We start from the raw sequence: 15,323 nt of genomic DNA, 5'->3' as shown, positions 1-15,323 counted from the left end.
GTGGTACTGGTGCCCAAAGCTAGTCCCCAAGGTGGGAAGAAAGAATTAAGATTCTGTGTGGACTACAGAGGTCTAAATGCAGTCACTAGGACTGATGCTCACCCCATACCTAGAGCTGATGAGCTCATTGACAGGTTGGGGGCTGCCAAATTCCTGAGCACCTTTGATCTGACCTCAGGATATTGGCAGATTGCCTTAAGTCCAAGAGCTAAGGAGAGGTCAGCATTTTCCACACCAGAGGGCCACTTTCAGTTCAAGGTGATGCCCTTTGGGATGAAAAATGCTCCTGCCACCTTCCAACGGTTGGTGAATAGAGTCCTATCTGGGTTGGAATCTTTTAGTGCAGCTTATCTGGATGATATAGCTGTATTTAGTTCCACCTGGAGGGACCACCTGGTCCACCTGAAGGAAGTGCTTCAGGCCCTGCTTCAAGCAGGCCTGACTATCAAGGCAAGCAAGTGCCAGATAGGGCAAAGTTCTGTTGTGTACCTGGGCCACCTTGTTGGTGGAGGCCATGTACAACCTCTCCAGCCCAAGATCCAGACTATCCTGGATTGGGAGGCTCCAAAAACCCAGACTCAGGTCAGGGCCTTTCTTGGCCTGACTGGGTATTACAGGAGGTTTGTTCAGAATTTTGGGACCATAGTGGCCCCTCTGACTGAGCTTACCTCCAAGAAACAACCCAAGAAGGTCATTTGGACCCCAGAGTGTCAAAAAGCTTTTGACACCCTAAAACAGGCTATGTGTTCAGCACCAGTGTTACTGGCCCCTGACTATAGCAAGGAGTTTGTAGTGCAAACAGATGCTTCAGAGGAGGAAGGGATTGGGGCAGTGTTAGCACAAGTTAATGAAGAGGGCCATGATCACCCAGTTGCCTTCATCAGCAGGCGACTACTCCCCAGAGAGAAGAAATGGAGTGCCATTGAGAGGGAGGCCTTTGCTGTGGTTTGGTCCCTGAAGAAGTTGAGGCCTTACTTGTTTGGCACTCACTTCCGTGTACAAACTGACCACAGACCTCTCAGATGGTTGATGCAGATGAGGGGGGAGAACCCTAAACTGTTAAGGTGCTCCATTTCCCTACAGGGGATGGACTTCACAGTGGAGCACAGACCTGGGACTGCTCATGCCAATGCAGATGGCCTTTCCAGGTTTTTCCACTTAGCTGATGAGGACTACCAGGGTGTAGGTTAGTACCCATCACCTTTCATCTGGGGGGGGGCAGTGTAGGAAAGTCCTTTTTTTTGCCTGATCACCCCCACTCTTTCTGGATAGGTACTGGTGGTTACTGACTCTTGGCTGTGCCCTGGGTACTGCTTATCAGTCCCAGGGCCAGTGCTCTGTGTAAAATGGATATGCAAATTAGGCTAATTATAATTGGCTAAGTTAACCTACCTATAAGTCCCTAGTATATGGTAGGGCATGTAGGTTTAGGGACCACAGCATAGGTGGTGCACACCTAGGTGCATTGCTGAGGTGCCCAGTGTCATTTTAAAAGCAAGCCTGCCTTGCTGGCTGCTTTTAAATTAAAGTTATATGCAAATTCGACTTTGGAATTAAAGGTACTTCCAAAGTTTTAAACTACCTTATTTTTACATATAAGTCACCCCTAAGGTGTGCCCTATGTGCCCCTAGGGCTGGGTGCCATGTAACTATAAGCAGGGACTTTATAAAAATAGATTTATAAGCCCTGGTGAGGTAAAAACAGCCAAATTCGTTTTTCCCTCATTGAAGTAAATGGCCTTCATAGGCTAGAATGGGCAGACTTTATTTTAAATTTTAAAGTCTCCTTAAATGTTACATACCAAGAATTTGGTATCAAATTGATTGTTATAATAAATCCCACAACTTCCAGTTGTTGGATTTAATATAACTAGTGCAGGTAAAAAGTTTAGACTTTACCTAAAAAGTTGCCAATTTCAGCTCTGCATTGTTTTTGCTGCTGTGCTCTGATTGGCCAGCCTGCAGCAGCTTCTGCCAGGCCACTTTTATGAGGTGTGAAGTGGCCTGGCTTTACACAAAGGAATGTGCTTGGGGGAGAGAATCTCCCCTCAGCAGATGGGGAAGCAGGAAGGGGGAGGGCTGCCAAACTGGTCTTCAAAGGCAGAGAAGGACATCTGGAGCACCCAGCAACACCCCCACATCCTGCAACCCCAGACAGCTAGGTGCCCCCTTGATTAGATTAGGAGAGGGCAGGATAGGGGTGTGTTTATGATTTTTAGCCACACCAGTGGGTGGGCTCAGCCAGATCTCTCCTCCAAAAATCAGATTCATCCATTTTGGATTTTTAGAGACTATTGCCTTCTGGGATGGATTTTTGCCACACTTCCCAGGAAGTGGTCATCACAGGGGGACGACCCTGTCCCTGATTGGAGGACCAGGGCCCCCCTGCTTTTCACCCAGGAGCAAGGATAAAACTGGCAGACCTGCACCCACGCCTCAGATCCCCACCAAATTTCAAGAAGAAAGAACTACAAGGAGAAGAAGGACTGCCCTGCTGGACCCCTGGCCTGCACCTGGACCCTGCACTCAGAAAGACTGCACCAGCTGCACACTTGGGCTTCACCACAAGAAGGACTTTGCCTGGCTTCCACTGGTTCAAGGAGGGACTCCCTGTTTGCTACAGGTGAAAAATTGCTAACCAGAGTCCCCTGCACCAACTCCTGAAAAAGTGACCAGCTGACCACTGCCCAGTGGCCAAAAAGGAGTTTGCGCCAGGTGCACTCTGGGAGTTGAAGTCCGCACTTCCCAAGGACCATCACAGAACTTCTGGACCCTTGGGGTGAGCTGTGGACCCCAAAAGAACCTTAAAAGAACATCTGGGTGAAGCCCCAGAAGTTTGGAAAAGATTGGAGAAATTTTAGAAAAAAGCTCCATAAAGTGACCGACTCGACGCGGAAATTCTAGCCGGCTTGCCTCAACCGCGACCCGGCCTGACTTCGTGGTTCGTCCCGGTCAAGAAAAACATCCGAAAAAAAGACTAAGTCCGAACGTAAAAAGTTGACCGGGACCTTCCAGCCATCGTATCCGAGAAGGGCTCCACGGACGTCGGATCAAGATCCAGGTTTACCCCGGTCGAAGGATTTTCATCTCGAAAAAACGACTAAGTCCGAAGGTAAAAATCACCACCGAGGAAACCGACTTCGCGTATCCGGACAAGGGCTCCAGGAGGTCGGATCCAACTGGCAGGTTCGTCCCGGGGAAGAAAAACATCGAAAAAGAGACTAAGTCAGAAGGTAACTTTTTGACCGAGGCCTCCTGCGACTTGTAGCCGAGCAGGGCTCCATCGCGGTCGGCCTGAAAGTTTGACTTTGCCCCGGTCCTGGTGCAACCAGATGACCCGATTGGCGCTTTTCGTTTCTGAGCGCTAGAAAATAATAATACTTTAAAAATTCATATCTCCGGTTCCCCTGAACCGATTTTAATCGTTTTTGTGTCATTTTAAAGATAAAAATATAAGCTATTTTTATAAATTGGTTTTGGATTTTTAAACTGTTTCCTGTGTTTTATTTAATTACTGTTTTGTGATATTTGAATGCTTTACACTTTGTCTCCTAAGTTAAGCCTTGACGCTCGATGCTAAGCTACCAAGGGTAGAGCTGGGATTAATTTACTGAGACCTAACTGTACTTTTGTGGAGGTTTGTGGCTTGTTGCTAGGTGTAGGTACCTACCTGCCCTATCAATAACCCATTTTCCAACAGTGATGAATCCAGGATTAAACTGAGGTTGCAAGCGTGGTTTGTTGAGGTGGGGTGCTGAGGGTGGCTGGCCACCAGGAGTCGTCCCAGGCTGATGTGGAGGGTCCCAGGATGAGGATCTCGGTCTTTTCAGAGTTGAGCTTGAGGCAGCTGTCCTTCATCCAGGTGGCGACGGCTTCCATCCCGTTGTGGAAATTCTTCTTGGCAGTTGTGGGGTTTTCGGTCAGTGAGATGATCAGCTGGGTGTCGTCAGCATAGGAGACGATGTTCAGCCCATGGTTCCCGACGATGAATGTGAGCGGGCCATGTAGATGTTGAAGAATGTAGGGCACAGGGAGGAGCCCTGTGTAACTCTTCAGCTGATCTCCACAGGTTCTGACAGGTAAGGCGGGAGTCTGACTCTCTGTGTTCTGCCAGACAGGAAGGAGCCTATCCATTGTAGGGCCTTTCCGGGGATGCTGGCTGCGTGTTCCCTGGAGCAGAGGGTGAGGTGCGAAACTGTGTCGAAGGCGCCCGATTGGTCCAGTAGGATGAGGGCTGATGTATGACTGCGATTGAGGAGCGAGCAGATGTCATCTATGGCGGCGAGGAGGGCGATCTCTGTGCTGTTGTTGTTCTCAATGTGCTTACGGAGCTGTGTGTTGATGGCCTTTTGGATGACCTTGGCTGGGGAAGGCAGCAGAGAGATGGGGCGGTCCAGGGAGTAGGCCGTGGGTTTCTTTAGGAGCGGGCAGATGTCGGCATGCTTCCAGTCCTCGGGGAAGGTAGCTTTATCTATGGAACCATTGAGAATGTGGCGGAGCTCGGGTGCAATGGAGGTGTTGGCTTTGTTGAAAATGTGGTGGGGACAGGGCTCCGTAGGGGCTCCGGAGTGGATGCTGCTCATGATGGAGCGGGTCTGTTCTGTGGTAAGGGTGGTCCAGCAGTGCTGGATCTGTGACGGTTCAGAGGATCAGACCTGGGTGGTGTTGGAGGACTTGGAGGGTCTTAGGGTCCGAAGCTGTTGTATATGTTTTTGATTTTTCAGTGGAAAAAGTTGGCTAGTCTCTTGTAGAGGTCTTGAGATGGACGGATGTTTGCTGTTTTCGATTTGCGTTTGGTGAACTCTTTGACCACGGTGAAGAGCTCTTTGGTGTTGTGAGCGGTGCCGCCGATAAGGTCCTGCAGGGCGGCTTTCCTGGTGGCTCTGATGAGGTGGTGGTGTGATTTGATGGCAGCTTTGAAGGCCTCGAAGTCTTCCAGGGTCTTGCTGTTTGTCCATATTTCCTCAAGCCGTCTGCAGGTGCACCTGGATTCCTGGAGTGTAGGGGAGAAGCAGCTGGCCTTCTTGATGTGGTGTTTAGCTGAGGTCTTACAAAGAGGTGCTAGGGTGTTGGTGCATTCTGAGATCCATTGATGGAAGTTCCATGCTGAAATATTATGTCTGTGGTGAGGGGCTGGGGAGACTTGCTGAGGGTATTGGTGAGCTGTTCCTCTGTGATCTAGTTCCACTTTATGCTAGGGGCTCGAGTGTGCTTCAGTGTGGTGATTGTGAAATGAATGCAGTGGTGGTCTGTCCAATGAAGCATGGAAGTGTTGTGGAGGTGTTGTCGACGGTGATGTTGCTGATGGTGGAAAAGATGGTGTTGAGGGTGTGTCCAGCAATGTGTGTTGGCGAGGTTACCAGTTGCTTTAGTCATATTGTGGCGACATTCTCGAGCAGGGAAGTGGTGTTGATCTTGTTGCCATTGTCAATGTGGTAGTTGAGGTCACTGAGGAGGAAGTAGTTCATGGAGGCGAGAGTTTGGGGAGAAATGATGTTGACGATGGAGTTGCTGAAGGCTGGCCAGGGGCTGGGTGGCCTGTAGATGAGGGTGCCGCGGAAGTTAGACTTGGGGGTGGCGTGTATCTGGAAATGGAGCTGCTCCATGAGGGGGGAGTGTTCTTCCGTGTTGGTTGTAAGGCGGAGGGTGGACTTGTGTAGGATGGTCAGACTGCTGCCTGAGCAAGAAGTCTGGTCTTTGCGGAGTAGGTTGTAGTTGCTGGGGATGGCGGTGGCGATGCATGGTGCAGAAGCTGGGTTTGTCCTTGTTCCGATGAGAAAGGCGATGTCCGGGCGGGTGGAGTCTAGCAGGTCCCAGAGCAAATGTTGAGGAGGAGGCAGCAGCTCCAGGTTGGTGTTTGATGGCTCAGTGGCGGGAGGGTCCGGTGCTTGTTGTAGGGTGAGGGTGCAGTAGCAGAGGAGGCAGGAGAACGGTCCATGGGTGGCTCTGGGTGACGTGAAATGGCAGGCGGTGGAGCATCCTGTGTTCAGCACGTGGAGGGTCACTGCATTGTAGGATTGAAGGTCGGAGGACCAGGGTTCATGGCGCTGGGCATGGTCCAGGCGTGGATGGGTGCAGACTGGCTTGCCTTGGGTGTGCCAGCATTGCAACCACGCAGGGGACGCCATTAAGAAGGGGAGGGAGGCTGGAGGGTCCAGTCAGCTGGGAGGTGGGAGGGTGGGAAATCGCTTCGCAGGGAGGGAGGGGTGCGGGCTGAAGGGGCAGCAGTGGCAGGGAATGGAACATAGGGAGAGTAAAAGGCTGAAAGGAGAGTGAAAGAGATAAGAAAGAAACAGAAAAGAAAAAATAAAGATGACAGAAAAATAGGCAAAAGTAAAAGTGACAGCAAGATACTTACACGCAGATGGCCACTAGGCCACCAGGGATGAGGCGCAGGTCTGTGGGTGTAGGTGGGCCTCAAAATGAGAGTCAGGCAGGCTCTCATTTTGAACGCAGCAAAGGCAGCAGCAGCAACGGGTGGAGCTGCGCAGAGGATTGCAAGCAAATGCTGACCAGGTGTTCAGAGGAGTCGTCATCTCAGGGCGCAGCGGCCGCCGTTAAGAAGGGGAGTTTGGCAGGTGGGTCCGGTCAGCTGGGAGGCAAGAGGGCAGGAAAGGGCTTTGCAGGGAGGGAGGACGGCTGCAGGGGCAGCAGGGAACGTAATGTGGGGAAAGTGAAAGACTGAAAGGTGAGAGAAAGAGACCAGGAAGAAAAAGAAAAGAAAAAAGAAAGATGACATGATTAGAAGAGATAGACACACTATGGAAAAAAGAGGATACCCTGCGGAACTATACAAGGGCGGGCCCCCCAGAGCCCTCCTGACTCACACTCAAACAGTGGTGGCAGTCTGAAAGGTGGCAGTCTGAAAGGAAGTCATTTGGGCCCATATTCATGGGCTTATTGTGCAGGGCAGTGTAGCAAGTGTCCTTGCTGCAGTCCCTTGCGTCAAAGGAAAGGGCAGGAATCTGCTCTATCTATGCAATACAGTGCATTCCTGTCCTTTCCCACTGCGCTGGCACCATTTTGGCAGGATTGTTTTCGTGCAGGAAAGGGTATCTTCCTGCACAAAAACAATTCTGAGAGGCTTTTTTCCTCTTTGTGTGGTGTAGAATAGTGATATTTCTCCCTGTTGCGCCTCCCCTGGGGAGGCATGAGGTTTTTGGCGCATCCCAAGGTTTACAAGGTCTTGTAAATATAGGGATGCGTCAAAATCCATGGTTGTTGCCTGGGAACACCCACTGCAACCCCCATGGTATACCTCCCTTGCGCAGAGTAAGGCAAACCAGTGATTTCTGCCGCCTTTCCTTCCTCCATATCTAAAAGGCCAATCAAAGCCACGCAAAGTGGCTTTGCGTTGCCTCATAAATATGATTCCAAGGTTTGTGCCACTGTTGAATCTCAAAATGTGACGCAATGGCTGCACAACGGGCTCCTAAATATGCCCCTTGGTTTCTGGGATGGGAGCGGACGCCCATCAAGAACACTCCCTTGTGGGACAATGATTCACTCAAAGAGAAGTGGAAGGCGGATGTGGGCAGCCTCGAGGAGCAGAAGTGGGAAGAAGCGTTGGGAGCACCAAGAGATGTGACAATACGGGCATGCGTCTAACAAACACAACTGCAAATATTACATAGGTCATATTATTCCTGGCCAACCCAGCTTAATATGGGAAGGACTGATAGTGATGCTTGTATTATGGGTTGAACACAGTGGAGTTCCTCCTTTCACATACTAAGGTCCTGCCCAGAGATACAGCACCAGTGGGTTGAAATACTAGATGGTATGGGGCAAGCGTAGAGTGGTCCAGTTGAGGCCTCTGCCAAAAGATGTATGCTAAATATATGGGGGATTCCCAAGAATTCAAAATTATGGTTGTACCAGGGATAGGCAGTCGAAAGTGGAACATCACCAGAGAAAGTTAACCCGGATTCAGTGGTTCCTTGCAAGCTGAAAAGTTGAGATGGACTGGTGCAAGTTAGCAGAAAAGCAAATCTACAAAAGCAGAGGCCCCCCCATGAAATGGGCTAAGATTTGGGAGGGATGGCACACTTATCATCGGCTGAATGTCTAGATGTGACGCACGAGGAATGTATCTCAGGTAGGAAAGCATGATAAAGGTTTAATTCTATAAGTGTTGTAACGGCCTGTTAAGATTGATGAACTACCCAAGTGATGAAAATTGGTACTGTGAATTTTCTTGAATGGTAAACATCTCTTTTGCAAGTTGATGTAATCAATAAAGAGAATTCACATATTTAAAAAAATCTCTGAAAGATGATCAGTGATGGAGCAGAGCCGATAGATCATATGTCTGTAAAACCATTGGAAGCTGGCAGGGCTGAAAAACAGTTAGTGAAATGGCTGTTTTACGTGTAAATGGCTATTATAAGTGGGTAACGGTGAGTAATATGAGTAATATGACAGATTTGCTACTGAAAAGCTGGCAGGGCTGGTTCATGGTGCAATTCTTTCATGTCATTGAAAGTTTAGTAGAATTGGGTATAGTTAGTCACATTTTAAGATAACCGCCTAAGAGGCCAACTGAGGAAGAATCAATCATATGCCAGTCTTGCATCAGAAAAGGCCACAGTGCTACTGTGACAATTAAGTAAACATAAACAATTTGTTGAGATTTGACTTGAATGGTCTCTTGACAGTATTGACAGATGTTTAATGTTACCTCACTCAGTTGTAATCATATCAGCAACCTCAGAATGACGAAAGACTTAGTCAACCCACTTTGGTTTGAACCTATGAGGTCAAATTCACATCCCTTCAGTGGATGTGTGGCTAGGCTCACACTACATGCAAACACATATACCTGCATGCGTTGATGCACTAAGCCTCCACAATTTTGACAAATTCCAAAACCTGCACCTACAATATTTGTAATACTGCTAGTTTAGGAAAGTAAGGCAGATGGTCGACCCTATGGCTTAGTAACTTCATTTTATCTCTTTTTAGTGTTGCAGTCAACCAGCAGGATTCTTATCAGACCAATAGAGAAACTCTTGACCTGATTTAGAGTTTGGATTACTCCATCACAAACATAACGGATATCCCGTCTGCCGTATTACAATCCCCACTGAATATAATGGGGTCGTAATACGGCGGACGGGATATCCCCCACGTCTGTGACAGAGTAACCCCATCCACCAAACTCAAAATCAGCCCTTTGTTTCAAAATTATTCAGTCTCAAGTTAGGGCTTTTAGGTCAAGTAACCCCTTTGTAACAGTTCACTAGTTCCGCCTACTGCTGTTTCCTGATATTAGCATTTTGAATCTTCCCAATATCACCTTTTGCTCTCAACATGGATAAAAAGCCAGATAGTTCAACTCAGTCACTGAAAGCAGAAACCGTAATCCTAGAAATGCAGTGTAAGAACTCTAACCACTCTAATTGCAGGCTCTCTCTCTAACACCACTACAATATTTAGAAAGCTGTCATTAAGAAGGCAAAATGCCTACACCGTGTGAGAAGGTAGCCTCTTTCTAGCCTTGTTACCCCCACTTGTTTGTGAGTGTATGTCAGGGTGTTTGTCACTGTTTTCACTGTCTCACTGGGATCCTGATAGCCAGGCCTCAGTGCTCATAGGGAAAACACTATGTTTTCAGTATGTTTGTTATGTGTCACTGGGATCCTGCTGGTCAGGACCCCAGTGCTCATAGGTTTGTGGCCTATATGTATGTGTCACTGGGACCCTGTCACACAGGGCCCCAGTGCTCATAGTTGTGCATGTATATGTTCCCTGTGTGGTGCCTAACTGTCTCACTGAGGCTCTGCTAACCAGAACCTCAGTGGTTATGCTCTCTCATTACTTTCAAATTGTCACTAACAGGCTAGTGACCAATTTTACCAATTTACATTGGCTTACTGGAACACCCTTATAATTCCCTAGTATATGGTACTGAGGTACCCAGGGTATTGGGGTTCCAGGAGATCCCTATGGGCTGCAGCATTTCTTTTGCCACCCATAGGGAGCTCTGACAAGTCTTACACAGGCCTGCCACTGCAGCCTGAGTGAAATAACGTCCACGTTATTTCACAGCCATTTTACACTGCACTTAAGTAACTTATAAGTCACCTATATGTCTAACCTTTACCTGGTAAAGGTTAGGTGCAAAGTTACTTAGTGTGAGGGCACCCTGGCACTAGCCAAGGTGCCCCCACATTGTTCAGAGCCAATTCCCTGAACTTTGTGAGTGCGGGGACACCATTACACGCGTGCACTACATATAGGTCACTACCTATATGTAGCTTCACAATGGTAACTCCGAATATGGCCATGTAACATGTCTATGATCATGGGATTGCCCCCTCTATGCCATCCTGGCATAGTTGGCACAATCCCATCATCCCAGTGGTCTGTAGCACAGACCCTGGTACTGCCAAACTGCCCTTCCTGGGGTTTCACTGCAGCTGCTGCTGCTGCCAACCCCTCAGACAGGCATCTGCCCTCCTGGGGTCCAGCCAGGCCTGGCCTAGGATGGCAGAACAAAGAACTTCCTCTGAGAGAGGGTGTGACACCCTCTCCCTTTGGAAAATGGTGTGAAGGCAGGGGAGGAGTAGCCTCCCCCAGCCTCTGGAAATGCTTTGTTGGGCACAGAGGTGCCCAATTCTGCATAAGCCAGTCTACACTGGTTCAGGGACCCCTTACCCCCTGCTCTGGCGCGAAACTGGACAAAGGAAAGGGGAGTGACCACTCCCCTGACCTGCACCTCCCCTGGGAGGTGTCCAGAGCTCCTCCAGTGTGCTCCAGACCTCTGCCATCTTGGAAACAGAGGTGCTGCTGGCACACTGGACTGCTCTGAGTGGCCAGTGCCACCAGGTGACGCCAGAGACTCCTGCTGATAGGCTCCTTCAGGTGTTAGTAGCCTATCCTCTCTCCTAGGTAGCCAAACCCTCTTTTCTGGCTATTTAGGGTCTCTGTCTCTGGGGAAACTTCAGATAACGAATGCAAGAGCTCATCCGAGTTCCTCTGCATCTCTCTCTTCACCTTCTGATAAGGAATCGACTGCTGACCGCGCTGGAAGCCTGCAAACCTGCAACATAGTAGCAAAGACGACTACTGCAACTCTGTAACGCTGATCCTGCCACCTTCTCGACTGTTTTCCTGCTTGTGCATGCTGTGGGGGTAGTCTGCCTCCTCTCTGCACCAGAAGCTCCGAAGAAATCTCCCGTGGGTCGACGGAATCTTCCCCCTGCAACCGCAGGCACCAAAAAGCTGCATTACCGGTCCCTTGGGTCTCCTCTCAGCACGACGAGCGAGGTCCCTCGAATCCAGCGACTCTGTCCAAGTGACCCCCACAGTCCAGTGACTCTTCAGTCCAAGTTTGGTGGAGGTAAGTCCTTGCCTCACCTCGCTGGGCTGCATTGCTGGGAACCGCGACTTTGCAGCTACTCCGGCCCCTGTGCACTTCCGGCGGAAATCCTTTGTGCACAGCCAAGCCTGGGTCCACGGCACTCTAACCTGCATTGCACGACTTTCTAAGTTGGTCTCCGGCGACGTGGGACTCCTTTGTGCAACTTCGGCGAGCACAGTTTCACGCATCCTCGTAGTGCCTGTTTCTGGCACTTCTCCGGGTGCTACCTGCTTCAGTGAGGGCTCTTTGTCTTGCTCGATGTCCCCTCTCTCTTCAGGTCCAATTTGCGACCTCCTGGTCCCTCCTGGGCCCCAGCAGCGTCCAAAAATGCTAACCGCACGATTTGCAGCTAACAAGGCTTGTTAGCGTCCTTTCGGCGGGAAAACACTTCTGCACGACTCTCCAAAGCGAGAGGGATCCGTCCACCAAAGGGGAAGTCTCTAGCCCTTTTCGTTCCTGCAGAAACCTCAGCTTCTTCTGTCCAGTAGAAGCTTCTTTGCACCCGCAGCTGGCATTTCCTGGGCATCTGCCCATCTCCGACTTGCTTGTGACTTTTGGACTTGGTCCCCTTGTTCCACAGGTACCCTAGATTGGAAATCCACAGTTGTTGCATTGCTGGTTTGTGTCTTTCCTGCATTATTCCTCTAACACGACTTCTTTGTCCTTTTAGTGCACTTTGCACTCACTTTTCAGGGTCTTGGGGAGGGTTATTTTTCTAACTCTCACTATTTTCTAATAGTCCCAGCGACCCTCTACAAGGTGACATAGGTTTGGGGTCCATTCGTGGTTCGCATTCCACTTTTGGAGTATATGGTTTGTGTTGCCCCTATCCCTATGTTTCCCCATTGCATCCTATTGTAACTATACATTGTTTGCACTGTTTTCTAAGAATATACTGCATATTTTTGCTATTGTGTATATATGTCTTGTGTATATTTCCTATCCTCTCACTGAGGGTACACTCTAAGATACTTTGGCATATTGTCATAAAAATAAAGTACCTTTATTTTTAGTATAACTGTGTATTGTGTTTTCTTATGATATTGTGCATATGACACTAAGTGGTACTGTAGTAGCTTCCCACGTCTCCTAGTTCAGCCTAAGCTGCTCTGCTAAGCTACCATTATCTATCAGCCTAAGCTGCTAGACACCCTATACACTAATAAGGGATAACTGGGCCTGGTGCAAGGTGCAAGTACCCCTTGGTACTCACTACAAGCCAGTCCAGCCTCCTACATTGGTTATGCAGTGGTGGGATAAGTGCTTGAGACTACTTACCACTCTTGTCATTGTACTTTTCATAACAGAAAAATATACAAAACAAGGTCAGTGTATATACACATAGCCAAAAAGTTTTGCATTTCCTCTTTTCACTCTTTTCTAAGTGCTGAAAAGTACTTCTAACTTTCTAAAAAGTTCTAAAAAGTTTTTAAAAGTTTTTTTTCTCTGTCTTTCTAAAAGCTCTGACAAACTTTTTATCTTTTACTATCACTTTAACTCTCTCTAAAAATGTCTGGCACAGGCCAAAATGTTGATCTGTCCAAACTTGCATATGACAACCTTAGCTGGAAAAGAGCAAGGAGTCTCTGTATAGAGAGAGGTTTGAGTGTAGGGAAGAATCCTTCCTTGGAACTGTTACTTAACATGCTTAGAGAACAGGATAAGGCCATAGGTGCCTCATCTGTTGAAAAAGTACCTAATAGTTCCCAATCTGATTCAGGGACTCCCCCAGGAAAAGATTCAGGAAAGAAACTTCCTAGCCTGCCCATTACTAGACAGTCTAGCATAGTTGGTAATGATGATGAGCCACACCATATAAATAGTGTTGTCTCACATCATAGCAAAAGCATTTATTCTCACCATACTGGTAGTAATGTTTCTGTTAACCAAGCTGTTAGGGTGGCTTCTGTAAGGGACAGGTCTCCTTCTGTTCATTCCCATCATAGCTCTGTTTCTAGGAATGTCCCTCCCACCAACCCTGATGACAGAATGTTAGAGAGGGAACTCAATAAGTTGAGGGTGGAACAAACCAGACTGAAGCTTAAAAAGCAACAGCTGGATTTGGATAGACAGTCTTTTGAATTAGAGAAGGAAAGACAGAAGTTGGGTTTAGATACCCATGGTGGCAGCAGCAGTATTCCCCATAGTCATCCTGCAAAAGAGCATGATTCCAGGAATCTGCACAAGATAGTTCCCCCTTATAAGGAGGGGGATGACATTAACAAGTGGTTTGCTGCACTTGAGAGGGCCTGTGTTGTACAGGATGTCCCTCAAAGGCAGTGGGCTGCTATCCTATGGCTATCATTTAGTGGAAAAGGTAGGGATAGGCTCCTTACTGTGAAAGAAAATGATGCTAATAATTTCCAAGTTCTTAAGAATGCACTCCTGGATGGTTATGGCTTAACCACTGAACAGTACAGGATAAAGTTCAGAGAGACCAAAAAGGAGTCTTCACAAGACTGGGTTGATTTCATTGACCATTCAGTGAAGGCCTTGGATGGGTGGTTACATGGCAGTAAAGTTACTGATTATGAAAGCCTGTATAACACAATCCTGAGAGAGCATATACTTAATAATTGTGTGTCTGATTTGTTGCACCAGTACCTGGTAGACTCTGATCTGACCTCTCCCCAAGAATTGGGAAAGAAGGCAGACAAATGGGTCAGAACAAGGGTGAACAGAAAAGTTCATACAGGGGGTGACAAAGATGGCAATAAGAAGAAAGATGGTGAAAAATCTCAAGATAAGCATGGGGATAAGGGTAAAACCAAAGATCCCACTTCAAATCTTAAACACTCTTCAGAGGGTGGGGATAAAACAAATTCTTCCTCTTCTTCCCAACCTGCACACATTAAAAAGCCTTGGTGCTTTGTGTGTAAAAACAGAGGCCATAGGCCAGGGGATAAGTCCTGTCCAGGTAAACCCCCTGAGCCTACCACCACTAATACATCAAGCTCTAGTGCCCCTAGCAGTAGTGGTACTAGTGGTGGGACTGCTGGCAACAGTCAAGTTAAGGGTGTAGTTGGGTTCACTTTTGGGTCCATAGTAGAAACTGGGGTAGTCAGTCCCAAGACAGTTTCTGTCACACCTAGTGGCATTGGCCTTGCCACACTGGCTGCTTGTCCCCTTACAATGGATAAGTACAGGCAGACAGTTTCAATAAATGGTGTTGAGGCCTTGGCCTACAGGGACACAGGTGCCAGTATCACTTTGGTGACTGAAAACCTAGTGCACCCTGATCAACACATCATTGGACAACAGTATAAGATTATTGATGTCCATAACTCCACTAAGTTTCTTCCCTTAGCTATAATTCAGTTTAGTTGGGGTGGAGTTACTGGCCCTAAGCAGGTGGTGGTATCACCTAGCTTACCTGTAGACTGTCTCTTAGGTAATGACCTAGAGGCCTCAGGTTGGGCAGATGTAGAGTTTTATGCCCATGCAGCCATGCTGGGCATCCCTGAGGAATTGTTCCCTCTCATTTCTACTGAAATGAAAAAGCAAAGGAGAGAAGGCCTGAAAACTCAGGATCCCTCTCCATCAACAGGTAAAAAGGGTATCACAGTATCCCCTAACCCCCTAACCACCCTACCATTCAGGATACCATTCCTGTGGTGGGAGAAACCTCTCCTGGGGTGGCACCTGTTCCAAGGGAATCATCAGCTGGCAAAGCTGGACTCCCTGAGGTAGAAGTACCTCTCTGTGGGATAACTAACATTGGTGACAAAAAGAGCACCATTTTAGTTAACATGGAGCATCCCTCCAACCCTCCCAGAGAAACTTTAGTGCAGAAACCCTGCACTGCCTCACAACACTTAGGACAGCATCCCTGCCCTAGTGTGGAGCTCATAGGACAGCATCCCTGCCCTGCTCCAACTCAAGAGAAACAGCATCCCTGTTCTCTCTTCCAGCCATATGGACAAAGTTTTTGCCCAGCTATGGCTTTTCTGAGACAGCA

At 48.2% G+C, this 15,323-nt stretch overlaps 1 pseudogene; it reads left to right on the top strand.

Annotated features, from left to right (window-relative positions):
• Positions 1-15,323, top strand: part of LOC138288485 (aldo-keto reductase family 1 member C1-like) — a 228,124-nt pseudogene that overhangs the window by 44,827 nt on the left and 167,974 nt on the right.

Source organism: Pleurodeles waltl, chromosome 4_1, assembly GCF_031143425.1.
Source record: "Pleurodeles waltl isolate 20211129_DDA chromosome 4_1, aPleWal1.hap1.20221129, whole genome shotgun sequence".
Lineage (NCBI taxonomy): Eukaryota > Metazoa > Chordata > Amphibia > Caudata > Salamandridae > Pleurodeles > Pleurodeles waltl.
Note: the sequence above shows the minus strand (reverse complement) of the source record. Positions and strands in the feature narration are given on the sequence as shown.